The 13,194-nt window shown below is 37.3% G+C and overlaps 17 non-coding genes across 17 annotated transcripts; all 17 read right to left on the reverse strand.

Annotated features, from left to right (window-relative positions):
• Positions 1-974: 974 nt before the first annotated feature.
• Trnaf-gaa (transfer RNA phenylalanine (anticodon GAA)) lies at positions 975-1,047 on the reverse strand. Its single transcript has one exon. It is a non-coding gene; the product is annotated as a tRNA-Phe (tRNA).
• Positions 1,048-1,667: 620 nt separating this feature from the next.
• Positions 1,668-1,740, reverse strand: Trnaf-gaa (transfer RNA phenylalanine (anticodon GAA)). Its single transcript has one exon. It is a non-coding gene; the product is annotated as a tRNA-Phe (tRNA).
• Positions 1,741-2,360: 620 nt separating this feature from the next.
• On the reverse strand, positions 2,361-2,433 carry Trnaf-gaa (transfer RNA phenylalanine (anticodon GAA)). The gene has a single exon. It is a non-coding gene; the product is annotated as a tRNA-Phe (tRNA).
• A 1,312-nt stretch (positions 2,434-3,745) lies between these two features.
• Trnaf-gaa (transfer RNA phenylalanine (anticodon GAA)) lies at positions 3,746-3,818 on the reverse strand. The gene has a single exon. It is a non-coding gene; the product is annotated as a tRNA-Phe (tRNA).
• A 620-nt stretch (positions 3,819-4,438) lies between these two features.
• On the reverse strand, positions 4,439-4,511 carry Trnaf-gaa (transfer RNA phenylalanine (anticodon GAA)). Its single transcript has one exon. It is a non-coding gene; the product is annotated as a tRNA-Phe (tRNA).
• Positions 4,512-5,131: 620 nt separating this feature from the next.
• On the reverse strand, positions 5,132-5,204 carry Trnaf-gaa (transfer RNA phenylalanine (anticodon GAA)). Its single transcript has one exon. It is a non-coding gene; the product is annotated as a tRNA-Phe (tRNA).
• A 620-nt stretch (positions 5,205-5,824) lies between these two features.
• Positions 5,825-5,897, reverse strand: Trnaf-gaa (transfer RNA phenylalanine (anticodon GAA)). The gene has a single exon. It is a non-coding gene; the product is annotated as a tRNA-Phe (tRNA).
• Positions 5,898-6,523: 626 nt separating this feature from the next.
• Trnaf-gaa (transfer RNA phenylalanine (anticodon GAA)) lies at positions 6,524-6,596 on the reverse strand. The gene has a single exon. It is a non-coding gene; the product is annotated as a tRNA-Phe (tRNA).
• A 620-nt stretch (positions 6,597-7,216) lies between these two features.
• Trnaf-gaa (transfer RNA phenylalanine (anticodon GAA)) lies at positions 7,217-7,289 on the reverse strand. The gene has a single exon. It is a non-coding gene; the product is annotated as a tRNA-Phe (tRNA).
• Positions 7,290-7,896: 607 nt separating this feature from the next.
• On the reverse strand, positions 7,897-7,969 carry Trnaf-gaa (transfer RNA phenylalanine (anticodon GAA)). Its single transcript has one exon. It is a non-coding gene; the product is annotated as a tRNA-Phe (tRNA).
• A 620-nt stretch (positions 7,970-8,589) lies between these two features.
• On the reverse strand, positions 8,590-8,662 carry Trnaf-gaa (transfer RNA phenylalanine (anticodon GAA)). Its single transcript has one exon. It is a non-coding gene; the product is annotated as a tRNA-Phe (tRNA).
• Positions 8,663-9,282: 620 nt separating this feature from the next.
• Trnaf-gaa (transfer RNA phenylalanine (anticodon GAA)) lies at positions 9,283-9,355 on the reverse strand. The gene has a single exon. It is a non-coding gene; the product is annotated as a tRNA-Phe (tRNA).
• Positions 9,356-9,975: 620 nt separating this feature from the next.
• On the reverse strand, positions 9,976-10,048 carry Trnaf-gaa (transfer RNA phenylalanine (anticodon GAA)). The gene has a single exon. It is a non-coding gene; the product is annotated as a tRNA-Phe (tRNA).
• Positions 10,049-10,668: 620 nt separating this feature from the next.
• On the reverse strand, positions 10,669-10,741 carry Trnaf-gaa (transfer RNA phenylalanine (anticodon GAA)). The gene has a single exon. It is a non-coding gene; the product is annotated as a tRNA-Phe (tRNA).
• A 617-nt stretch (positions 10,742-11,358) lies between these two features.
• Positions 11,359-11,431, reverse strand: Trnaf-gaa (transfer RNA phenylalanine (anticodon GAA)). Its single transcript has one exon. It is a non-coding gene; the product is annotated as a tRNA-Phe (tRNA).
• Positions 11,432-12,049: 618 nt separating this feature from the next.
• Positions 12,050-12,122, reverse strand: Trnaf-gaa (transfer RNA phenylalanine (anticodon GAA)). Its single transcript has one exon. It is a non-coding gene; the product is annotated as a tRNA-Phe (tRNA).
• A 618-nt stretch (positions 12,123-12,740) lies between these two features.
• On the reverse strand, positions 12,741-12,813 carry Trnaf-gaa (transfer RNA phenylalanine (anticodon GAA)). Its single transcript has one exon. It is a non-coding gene; the product is annotated as a tRNA-Phe (tRNA).
• Between the last annotated feature and the right edge of the window lie 381 nt (positions 12,814-13,194).

Below are 13,194 nucleotides of genomic sequence, written 5' to 3' on the forward strand. Positions count from 1 at the left end.
TCGACGTTATCTGTCAACATCCGTGATTGACTTGACATCATAAAGAATCATCGCCAACGTTACCAAGTTAGATTAACGAACAGCGGTTGATCATTATAAAGACATCACCGTTCAGCTGGTAAATGTGTGTTTTCTTCTCTCGTATCATGTGCACTGTTTCTGCAATCTGACATGCCATTAGTATAGTTACACCTAGTCATTCTATGGAGAAAAGTTTCTTTGGATTATCTTGCAAAAGTGGTGAGTAGCAAAAAATATCCTGCCAGCCGCCGGATTGTTCCGTGCCGGAACCCGGGATTGAACCGGGGGCCTTTAGATCTTCAGTCTAACGCTTTTCAACTGAGCTATTCCGGCTGACATGGATTGTTCGGCAATTAGGTGCATTTATAGCAACTGAGCTGTTAGACCAATGATATAATTACATGAAACTGAAAGTGCATATGTGCATGTGCAAATTAAGAAAATTATTTTCTGGTGTTGAAAATTGTATGGATGGCTGAGGAATAAATTTAGAAATAGTTATAGATACCAGTATAGTTTCAAACACGTGTTTGTTCTTAGAATATTTATCATTCATTTCTATGTGAAAAAGTCCGTGTATATTAACATTAAGATTTTAGCTTTAATAAAAGAAAGGGAAAACAAAAGACGTTTTCTTCTTCCAAGAAGAGAAGAAAACAGTTAGTCTTTCGTCGACGTTATCTGTCAACATCCGTGATTGACTTGACATCATAAAGAATCATCGCCAACGTTACCAAGTTAGATTAACGAACAGCGGTTGATCATTATAAAGACATCACCGTTCAGCTGGTAAATGTGTGTTTTCTTCTCTCGTATCATGTGCACTGTTTCTGCAATCTGACATGCCATTAGTATAGTTACATCTAGTCATTCTATGGAGAAAAGTTTCTTTGGATTATCTTGCAAAAGTGGTGAGTAGCAAAAAATATCCTGCCAGCCGCCGGATTGTTCCGTGCCGGAACCCGGGATTGAACCGGGGGCCTTTAGATCTTCAGTCTAACGCTCTCCCAACTGAGCTATTCCGGCTGACATGGATTGTTCGGCAATGAGGTGCATTTATAGCAACTGAGCTGTTAGACCAATGATATAATTACATGAAACTGAAAGTGCATATGTGCATGTGCAAATTAAGAAAATTATTTTCTGGTGTTGAAAATTGTATGGATGGCTGAGGAATAAATTTAGAAATAGTTATAGATACCAGTATAGTTTCAAACACGTGTTTGTTCTTAGAATATTTATCATTCATTTCTATGTGAAAAAGTCCGTGTATATTAACATTAAGATTTTAGCTTTAATAAAAGAAAGGGAAAACAAAAGACGTTTTCTTCTTCCAAGAAGAGAAGAAAACAGTTAGTCTTTCGTCGACGTTATCTGTCAACATCCGTGATTGACTTGACATCATAAAGAATCATCGCCAACGTTACCAAGTTAGATTAACGAACAGCGGTTGATCATTATAAAGACATCACCGTTCAGCTGGTAAATGTGTGTTTTCTTCTCTCGTATCATGTGCACTGTTTCTGCAATCTGACATGCCATTAGTATAGTTACATCTAGTCATTCTATGGAGAAAAGTTTCTTTGGATTATCTTGCAAAAGTGGTGAGTAGCAAAAAATATCCTGCCAGCCGCCGGATTGTTCCGTGCCGGAACCCGGGATTGAACCGGGGGCCTTTAGATCTTCAGTCTAACGCTCTCCCAACTGAGCTATTCCGGCTGACATGGATTGTTCGGCAATGAGGTGCATTTATAGCAACTGAGCTGTTAGACCAATGATATAATTACATGAAACTGAAAGTGCATATGTGCATGTGCAAATTAAGAAAATTATTTTCTGGTGTTGAAAATTGTATGGATGGCTGAGGAATAAATTTAGAAATAGTTATAGATACCAGTATAGTTTCAAACACGTGTTTGTTCTTAGAATATTTATCATTCATTTCTATGTGAAAAAGTCCGTGTATATTAACATTAAGATTTTAGCTTTAATAAAAGAAAGGGAAAACAAAAGACGTTTTCTTCTTCCAAGAAGAGAAGAAAACAGTTAGTCTTTCGTCGACGTTATCTGTCAACATCCGTGATTGACTTGACATCATAAAGAATCATCGCCAACGTTACCAAGTTAGATTAACGAACAGCGGTTGATCATTATAAAGACATCACCGTTCAGCTGGTAAATGTGTGTTTTCTTCTCTCGTATCATGTGCACTGTTTCTGCAATCTGACATGCCATTAGTATAGTTACATCTAGTCATTCTATGGAGAAAAGTTTCTTTGGATTATCTTGCAAAAGTGGTGAGTAGCAAAAAATATCCTGCCAGCCGCCGGATTGTTCCGTGCCGGAACCCGGGATTGAACCGGGGGCCTTTAGATCTTCAGTCTAACGCTCTCCCAACTGAGCTATTCCGGCTGACATGGATTGTTCGGCAATTAGGTGCATTTATAGCAACTGAGCTGTTAGACCAATGATATAATTACATGAAACTGAAAGTGCATATGTGCATGTGCAAATTAAGAAAATTATTTTCTGGTGTTGAAAATTGTATGGATGGCTGAGGAATAAATTTAGAAATAGTTATAGATACCAGTATAGTTTCAAACACGTGTTTGTTCTTAGAATATTTATCATTCATTTCTATGTGAAAAAGTCCGTGTATATTAACATTAAGATTTTAGCTTTAATAAAAGAAAGGGAAAACAAAAGACGTTTTCTTCTTCCAAGAAGAGAAGAAAACAGTTAGTCTTTCGTCGACGTTATCTGTCAACATCCGTGATTGACTTGACATCATAAAGAATCATCGCCAACGTTACCAAGTTAGATTAACGAACAGCGGTTGATCATTATAAAGACATCACCGTTCAGCTGGTAAATGTGTGTTTTCTTCTCTCGTATCATGTGCACTGTTTCTGCAATCTGACATGCCATTAGTATAGTTACACCTAGTCATTCTATGGAGAAAAGTTTCTTTGGATTATCTTGCAAAAGTGGTGAGTAGCAAAAAATATCCTGCCAGCCGCCGGATTGTTCCGTGCCGGAACCCGGGATTGAACCGGGGGCCTTTAGATCTTCAGTCTAACGCTTTTCAACTGAGCTATTCCGGCTGACATGGATTGTTCGGCAATTAGGTGCATTTATAGCAACTGAGCTGTTAGACCAATGATATAATTACATGAAACTGAAAGTGCATATGTGCATGTGCAAATTAAGAAAATTATTTTCTGGTGTTGAAAATTGTATGGATGGCTGAGGAATAAATTTAGAAATAGTTATAGATACCAGTATAGTTTCAAACACGTGTTTGTTCTTAGAATATTTATCATTCATTTCTATGTGAAAAAGTCCGTGTATATTAACATTAAGATTTTAGCTTTAATAAAAGAAAGGGAAAACAAAAGACGTTTTCTTCTTCCAAGAAGAGAAGAAAACAGTTAGTCTTTCGTCGACGTTATCTGTCAACATCCGTGATTGACTTGACATCATAAAGAATCATCGCCAACGTTACCAAGTTAGATTAACGAACAGCGGTTGATCATTATAAAGACATCACCGTTCAGCTGGTAAATGTGTGTTTTCTTCTCTCGTATCATGTGCACTGTTTCTGCAATCTGACATGCCATTAGTATAGTTACATCTAGTCATTCTATGGAGAAAAGTTTCTTTGGATTATCTTGCAAAAGTGGTGAGTAGCAAAAAATATCCTGCCAGCCGCCGGATTGTTCCGTGCCGGAACCCGGGATTGAACCGGGGGCCTTTAGATCTTCAGTCTAACGCTCTCCCAACTGAGCTATTCCGGCTGACATGGATTGTTCGGCAATGAGGTGCATTTATAGCAACTGAGCTGTTAGACCAATGATATAATTACATGAAACTGAAAGTGCATATGTGCATGTGCAAATTAAGAAAATTATTTTCTGGTGTTGAAAATTGTATGGATGGCTGAGGAATAAATTTAGAAATAGTTATAGATACCAGTATAGTTTCAAACACGTGTTTGTTCTTAGAATATTTATCATTCATTTCTATGTGAAAAAGTCCGTGTATATTAACATTAAGATTTTAGCTTTAATAAAAGAAAGGGAAAACAAAAGACGTTTTCTTCTTCCAAGAAGAGAAGAAAACAGTTAGTCTTTCGTCGACGTTATCTGTCAACATCCGTGATTGACTTGACATCATAAAGAATCATCGCCAACGTTACCAAGTTAGATTAACGAACAGCGGTTGATCATTATAAAGACATCACCGTTCAGCTGGTAAATGTGTGTTTTCTTCTCTCGTATCATGTGCACTGTTTCTGCAATCTGACATGCCATTAGTATAGTTACATCTAGTCATTCTATGGAGAAAAGTTTCTTTGGATTATCTTGCAAAAGTGGTGAGTAGCAAAAAATATCCTGCCAGCCGCCGGATTGTTCCGTGCCGGAACCCGGGATTGAACCGGGGGCCTTTAGATCTTCAGTCTAACGCTCTCCCAACTGAGCTATTCCGGCTGACATGGATTGTTCGGCAATTAGGTGCATTTATAGCAACTGAGCTGTTAGACCAATGATATAATTACATGAAACTGAAAGTGCATATGTGCATGTGCAAATTAAGAAAATTATTTTCTGGTGTTGAAAATTGTATGGATGGCTGAGGAATAAATTTAGAAATAGTTATAGATACCAGTATAGTTTCAAACACGTGTTTGTTCTTAGAATATTTATCATTCATTTCTATGTGAAAAAGTCCGTGTATATTAACATTAAGATTTTAGCTTTAATAAAAGAAAGGGAAAACAAAAGACGTTTTCTTCTTCCAAGAAGAGAAGAAAACAGTTAGTCTTTCGTCGACGTTATCTGTCAACATCCGTGATTGACTTGACATCATAAAGAATCATCGCCAACGTTACCAAGTTAGATTAACGAACAGCGGTTGATCATTATAAAGACATCACCGTTCAGCTGGTAAATGTGTGTTTTCTTCTCTCGTATCATGTGCACTGTTTCTGCAATCTGACATGCCATTAGTATAGTTACACCTAGTCATTCTATGGAGAAAAGTTTCTTTGGATTATCTTGCAAAAGTGGTGAGTAGCAAAAAATATCCTGCCAGCCGCCGGATTGTTCCGTGCCGGAACCCGGGATTGAACCGGGGGCCTTTAGATCTTCAGTCTAACGCTCTCCCAACTGAGCTATTCCGGCTGACATGGATTGTTCGGCAATTAGGTGCATTTATAGCAACTGAGCTGTTAGACCAATGATATAATTACATGAAACTGAAAGTGCATATGTGCATGTGCAAATTAAGAAAATTATTTTCTGGTGTTGAAAATTGTATGGATGGCTGAGGAATAAATTTAGAAATAGTTATAGATACCAGTATAGTTTCAAACACGTGTTTGTTCTTAGAATATTTATCATTCATTTCTATGTGAAAAAGTCCGTGTATATTAACATTAAGATTTTAGCTTTAATAAAAGAAAGGGAAAACAAAAGACGTTTTCTTCTTCCAAGAAGAGAAGAAAACAGTTAGTCTTTCGTCGACGTTATCTGTCAACATCCGTGATTGACTTGACATCATAAAGAATCATCGCCAACGTTACCAAGTTAGATTAACGAACAGCGGTTGATCATTATAAAGACATCACCGTTCAGCTGGTAAATGTGTGTTTTCTTCTCTCGTATCATGTGCACTGTTTCTGCAATCTGACATGCCATTAGTATAGTTACACCTAGTCATTCTATGGAGAAAAGTTTCTTTGGATTATCTTGCAAAAGTGGTGAGTAGCAAAAAATATCCTGCCAGCCGCCGGATTGTTCCGTGCCGGAACCCGGGATTGAACCGGGGGCCTTTAGATCTTCAGTCTAACGCTCTCCCAACTGAGCTATTCCGGCTGACATGGATTGTTCGGCAATTAGGTGCATTTATAGCAACTGAGCTGTTAGACCAATGATATAATTACATGAAACTGAAAGTGCATATGTGCATGTGCAAATTAAGAAAATTATTTTCTGGTGTTGAAAATTGTATGGATGGCTGAGGAATAAATTTAGAAATAGTTATAGATACCAGTATAGTTTCAAACACGTGTTTGTTCTTAGAATATTTATCATTCATTTCTATGTGAAAAAGTCCGTGTATATTAACATTAAGATTTTAGCTTTAATAAAAGAAAGGGAAAACAAAAGACGTTTTCTTCTTCCAAGAAGAGAAGAAAACAGTTAGTCTTTCGTCGACGTTATCTGTCAACATCCGTGATTGACTTGACATCATAAAGAATCATCGCCAACGTTACCAAGTTAGATTAACGAACAGCGGTTGATCATTATAAAGACATCACCGTAACGGTTCAGCTGGTAAATGTGTGTTTTCTTCTCTCGTATCATGTGCACTGTTTCTGCAATCTGACATGCCATTAGTATAGTTACATCTAGTCATTCTATGGAGAAAAGTTTCTTTGGATTATCTTGCAAAAGTGGTGAGTAGCAAAAAATATCCTGCCAGCCGCCGGATTGTTCCGTGCCGGAACCCGGGATTGAACCGGGGGCCTTTAGATCTTCAGTCTAACGCTCTCCCAACTGAGCTATTCCGGCTGACATGGATTGTTCGGCAATTAGGTGCATTTATAGCAACTGAGCTGTTAGACCAATGATATAATTACATGAAACTGAAAGTGCATATGTGCATGTGCAAATTAAGAAAATTATTTTCTGGTGTTGAAAATTGTATGGATGGCTGAGGAATAAATTTAGAAATAGTTATAGATACCAGTATAGTTTCAAACACGTGTTTGTTCTTAGAATATTTATCATTCATTTCTATGTGAAAAAGTCCGTGTATATTAACATTAAGATTTTAGCTTTAATAAAAGAAAGGGAAAACAAAAGACGTTTTCTTCTTCCAAGAAGAGAAGAAAACAGTTAGTCTTTCGTCGACGTTATCTGTCAACATCCGTGATTGACTTGACATCATAAAGAATCATCGCCAACGTTACCAAGTTAGATTAACGAACAGCGGTTGATCATTATAAAGACATCACCGTTCAGCTGGTAAATGTGTGTTTTCTTCTCTCGTATCATGTGCACTGTTTCTGCAATCTGACATGCCATTAGTATAGTTACACCTAGTCATTCTATGGAGAAAAGTTTCTTTGGATTATCTTGCAAAAGTGGTGAGTAGCAAAAAATATCCTGCCAGCCGCCGGATTGTTCCGTGCCGGAACCCGGGATTGAACCGGGGGCCTTTAGATCTTCAGTCTAACGCTCTCCCAACTGAGCTATTCCGGCTGACATGGATTGTTCGGCAATTAGGTGCATTTATAGCAACTGAGCTGTTAGACCAATGATATAATTACATGAAACGTGCATGTGCAAATTAAGAAAATTATTTTCTGGTGTTGAAAATTGTATGGATGGCTGAGGAATAAATTTAGAAATAGTTATAGATACCAGTATAGTTTCAAACACGTGTTTGTTCTTAGAATATTTATCATTCATTTCTATGTGAAAAAGTCCGTGTATATTAACATTAAGATTTTAGCTTTAATAAAAGAAAGGGAAAACAAAAGACGTTTTCTTCTTCCAAGAAGAGAAGAAAACAGTTAGTCTTTCGTCGACGTTATCTGTCAACATCCGTGATTGACTTGACATCATAAAGAATCATCGCCAACGTTACCAAGTTAGATTAACGAACAGCGGTTGATCATTATAAAGACATCACCGTTCAGCTGGTAAATGTGTGTTTTCTTCTCTCGTATCATGTGCACTGTTTCTGCAATCTGACATGCCATTAGTATAGTTACATCTAGTCATTCTATGGAGAAAAGTTTCTTTGGATTATCTTGCAAAAGTGGTGAGTAGCAAAAAATATCCTGCCAGCCGCCGGATTGTTCCGTGCCGGAACCCGGGATTGAACCGGGGGCCTTTAGATCTTCAGTCTAACGCTCTCCCAACTGAGCTATTCCGGCTGACATGGATTGTTCGGCAATGAGGTGCATTTATAGCAACTGAGCTGTTAGACCAATGATATAATTACATGAAACTGAAAGTGCATATGTGCATGTGCAAATTAAGAAAATTATTTTCTGGTGTTGAAAATTGTATGGATGGCTGAGGAATAAATTTAGAAATAGTTATAGATACCAGTATAGTTTCAAACACGTGTTTGTTCTTAGAATATTTATCATTCATTTCTATGTGAAAAAGTCCGTGTATATTAACATTAAGATTTTAGCTTTAATAAAAGAAAGGGAAAACAAAAGACGTTTTCTTCTTCCAAGAAGAGAAGAAAACAGTTAGTCTTTCGTCGACGTTATCTGTCAACATCCGTGATTGACTTGACATCATAAAGAATCATCGCCAACGTTACCAAGTTAGATTAACGAACAGCGGTTGATCATTATAAAGACATCACCGTTCAGCTGGTAAATGTGTGTTTTCTTCTCTCGTATCATGTGCACTGTTTCTGCAATCTGACATGCCATTAGTATAGTTACATCTAGTCATTCTATGGAGAAAAGTTTCTTTGGATTATCTTGCAAAAGTGGTGAGTAGCAAAAAATATCCTGCCAGCCGCCGGATTGTTCCGTGCCGGAACCCGGGATTGAACCGGGGGCCTTTAGATCTTCAGTCTAACGCTCTCCCAACTGAGCTATTCCGGCTGACATGGATTGTTCGGCAATGAGGTGCATTTATAGCAACTGAGCTGTTAGACCAATGATATAATTACATGAAACTGAAAGTGCATATGTGCATGTGCAAATTAAGAAAATTATTTTCTGGTGTTGAAAATTGTATGGATGGCTGAGGAATAAATTTAGAAATAGTTATAGATACCAGTATAGTTTCAAACACGTGTTTGTTCTTAGAATATTTATCATTCATTTCTATGTGAAAAAGTCCGTGTATATTAACATTAAGATTTTAGCTTTAATAAAAGAAAGGGAAAACAAAAGACGTTTTCTTCTTCCAAGAAGAGAAGAAAACAGTTAGTCTTTCGTCGACGTTATCTGTCAACATCCGTGATTGACTTGACATCATAAAGAATCATCGCCAACGTTACCAAGTTAGATTAACGAACAGCGGTTGATCATTATAAAGACATCACCGTTCAGCTGGTAAATGTGTGTTTTCTTCTCTCGTATCATGTGCACTGTTTCTGCAATCTGACATGCCATTAGTATAGTTACACCTAGTCATTCTATGGAGAAAAGTTTCTTTGGATTATCTTGCAAAAGTGGTGAGTAGCAAAAAATATCCTGCCAGCCGGCGGATTGTTCCGTGCCGGAACCCGGGATTGAACCGGGGGCCTTTAGATCTTCAGTCTAACGCTCTCCCAACTGAGCTATTCCGGCTGACATGGATTGTTCGGCAATTAGGTGCATTTATAGCAACTGAGCTGTTAGACCAATGATATAATTACATGAAACTGAAAGTGCATATGTGCATGTGCAAATTAAGAAAATTATTTTCTGGTGTTGAAAATTGTATGGATGGCTGAGGAATAAATTTAGAAATAGTTATAGATACCAGTATAGTTTCAAACACGTGTTTGTTCTTAGAATATTTATCATTCATTTCTATGTGAAAAAGTCCGTGTATATTAACATTAAGATTTTAGCTTTAATAAAAGAAAGGGAAAACAAAAGACGTTTTCTTCTTCCAAGAAGAGAAGAAAACAGTTAGTCTTTCGTCGACGTTATCTGTCAACATCCGTGATTGACTTGACATCATAAAGAATCATCGCCAACGTTACCAAGTTAGATTAACGAACAGCGGTTGATCATTATAAAGACATCACCGTTCAGCTGGTAAATGTGTGTTTTCTTCTCTCGTATCATGTGCACTGTTTCTGCAATCTGACATGCCATTAGTATAGTTACACCTAGTCATTCTATGGAGAAAAGTTTCTTTGGATTATCTTGCAAAAGTGGTGAGTAGCAAAAAATATCCTGCCAGCCGCCGGATTGTTCCGTGCCGGAACCCGGGATTGAACCGGGGGCCTTTAGATCTTCAGTCTAACGCTCTCCCAACTGAGCTATTCCGGCTGACATGGATTGTTCGGCAATTAGGTGCATTTATAGCAACTGAGCTGTTAGACCAATGATATAATTACATGAAACTGAAAGTGCATATGTGCATGTGCAAATTAAGAAAATTATTTTCTGGTGTTGAAAATTGTATGGATGGCTGAGGAATAAATTTAGAAATAGTTATAGATACCAGTATAGTTTCAAACACGTGTTTGTTCTTAGAATATTTATCATTCATTTCTATGTGAAAAAGTCCGTGTATATTAACATTAAGATTTTAGCTTTAATAAAAGAAAGGGAAAACAAAAGACGTTTTCTTCTTCCAAGAAGAGAAGAAAACAGTTAGTCTTTCGTCGACGTTATCTGTCAACATCCGTGATTGACTTGACATCATAAAGAATCATCGCCAACGTTACCAAGTTAGATTAACGAACAGCGGTTGATCATTATAAAGACATCACCGTTCAGCTGGTAAATGTGTGTTTTCTTCTCTCGTATCATGTGCACTGTTTCTGCAATCTGACATGCCATTAGTATAGTTACACCTAGTCATTCTATGGAGAAAAGTTTCTTTGGATTATCTTGCAAAAGTGGTGAGTAGCAAAAAATATCCTGCCAGCCGCCGGATTGTTCCGTGCCGGAACCCGGGATTGAACCGGGGGCCTTTAGATCTTCAGTCTAACGCTCTCCCAACTGAGCTATTCCGGCTGACATGGATTGTTCGGCAATTAGGTGCATTTATAGCAACTGAGCTGTTAGACCAATGATATAATTACATGAAACTGAAGGGCATGTGCATGTGCAAATTAAGAAAATTATTTTCTGGTGTTGAAAATTGTATGGATGGCTGAGGAATAAATTTAGAAATAGTTATAGATACCAGTATAGTTTCAAACACGTGTTTGTTCTTAGAATATTTATCATTCATTTCTATGTGAAAAAGTCCGTGTATATTAACATTAAGATTTTAGCTTTAATAAAAGAAAGGGAAAACAAAAGACGTTTTCTTCTTCCAAGAAGAGAAGAAAACAGTTAGTCTTTCGTCGACGTTATCTGTCAACATCCGTGATTGACTTGACATCATAAAGAATCATCGCCAACGTTACCAAGTTAGATTAACGAACAGCGGTTGATCATTATAAAGACATCACCGTTCAGCTGGTAAATGTGTGTTTTCTTCTCTCGTATCATGTGCACTGTTTCTGCAATCTGACATGCCATTAGTATAGTTACATCTAGTCATTCTATGGAGAAAAGTTTCTTTGGATTATCTTGCAAAAGTGGTGAGTAGCAAAAAATATCCTGCCAGCCGCCGGATTGTTCCGTGCCGGAACCCGGGATTGAACCGGGGGCCTTTAGATCTTCAGTCTAACGCTCTCCCAACTGAGCTATTCCGGCTGACATGGATTGTTCGGCAATTAGGTGCATTTATAGCAACTGAGCTGTTAGACCAATGATATAATTACATGAAACTGAAAGTGCATGTGCATGTGCAAATTAAGAAAATTATTTTCTGGTGTTGAAAATTGTATGGATGGCTGAGGAATAAATTTAGAAATAGTTATAGATACCAGTATAGTTTCAAACACGTGTTTGTTCTTAGAATATTTATCATTCATTTCTATGTGAAAAAGTCCGTGTATATTAACATTAAGATTTTAGCTTTAATAAAAGAAAGGGAAAACAAAAGACGTTTTCTTCTTCCAAGAAGAGAAGAAAACAGTTAGTCTTTCGTCGACGTTATCTGTCAACATCCGTGATTGACTTGACATCATAAAGAATCATCGCCAACGTTACCAAGTTAGATTAACGAACAGCGGTTGATCATTATAAAGACATCACCGTTCAGCTGGTAAATGTGTGTTTTCTTCTCTCGTATCATGTGCACTGTTTCTGCAATCTGACATGCCATTAGTATAGTTACATCTAGTCATTCTATGGAGAAAAGTTTCTTTGGATTATCTTGCAAAAGTGGTGAGTAGCAAAAAATATCCTGCCAGCCGCCGGATTGTTCCGTGCCGGAACCCGGGATTGAACCGGGGGCCTTTAGATCTTCAGTCTAACGCTCTCCCAACTGAGCTATTCCGGCTGACATGGATTGTTCGGCAATTAGGTGCATTTATAGCAACTGAGCTGTTAGACCAATGATATAATTACATGAAACTGAAAGTGCATGTGCATGTGCAAATTAAGAAAATTATTTTCTGGTGTTGAAAATTGTATGGATGGCTGAGGAATAAATTTAGAAATAGTTATAGATACCAGTATAGTTTCAAACACGTGTTTGTTCTTAGAATATTTATCATTCATTTCTATGTGAAAAAGTCCGTGTATATTAACATTAAGATTTTAGCTTTAATAAAAGAAAGGGAAAACAAAAGACGTTTTCTTCTTCCAAGAAGAGAAGAAAACAGTTAGTCTTTCGTCGACGTTATCTGTCAACATCCGTGATTGACTTGACATCATAAAGAATCATCGCCAACGTTACCAAGTTAGATTAACGAACAGCGGTTGATCATTATAAAGACATCACCGTTCAGCTGGTAAATGTGTGTTTTCTTCTCTCGTATCATGTGCACTGTTTCTGCAATCTGACATGCCATTAGTATAGTTACATCTAGTCATTCTATGGAGAAAAGTTTCTTTGGATTATCTTGCAAAAGTGGTGAGTAGCAAAAAATATCCTGCCAGCCGCCGGATTGTTCCGTGCCGGAACCCGGGATTGAACCGGGGGCCTTTAGATCTTCAGTCTAACGCTCTCCCAACTGAGCTATTCCGGCTGACATGGATTGTTCGGCAATTAGGTGCATTTATAGCAACTGAGCTGTTAGACCAATGATATAATTACATGAAACTGAAAGTGCATGTGCATGTGCAAATTAAGAAAATTATTTTCTGGTGTTGAAAATTGTATGGATGGCTGAGGAATAAATTTAGAAATAGTTATAGATACCAGTATAGTTTCAAACACGTGTTTGTTCTTAGAATATTTATCATTCATTTCTATGTGAAAAAGTCCGTGTATATTAACATTAAGATTTTAGCTTTAATAAAAGAAAGGGAAAACAAAAGACGTTTTCTTCTTCCAAGAAGAGAAGAAAACAGTTAGTCTTTCGTCGACGTTATCTGTCAACATCCGTGATTGACTTGACATCATAAAG

The sequence above is a fragment of the Mytilus trossulus genome, chromosome 10, assembly GCF_036588685.1.
Source record: "Mytilus trossulus isolate FHL-02 chromosome 10, PNRI_Mtr1.1.1.hap1, whole genome shotgun sequence".
NCBI lineage: Eukaryota > Metazoa > Mollusca > Bivalvia > Mytilida > Mytilidae > Mytilus > Mytilus trossulus.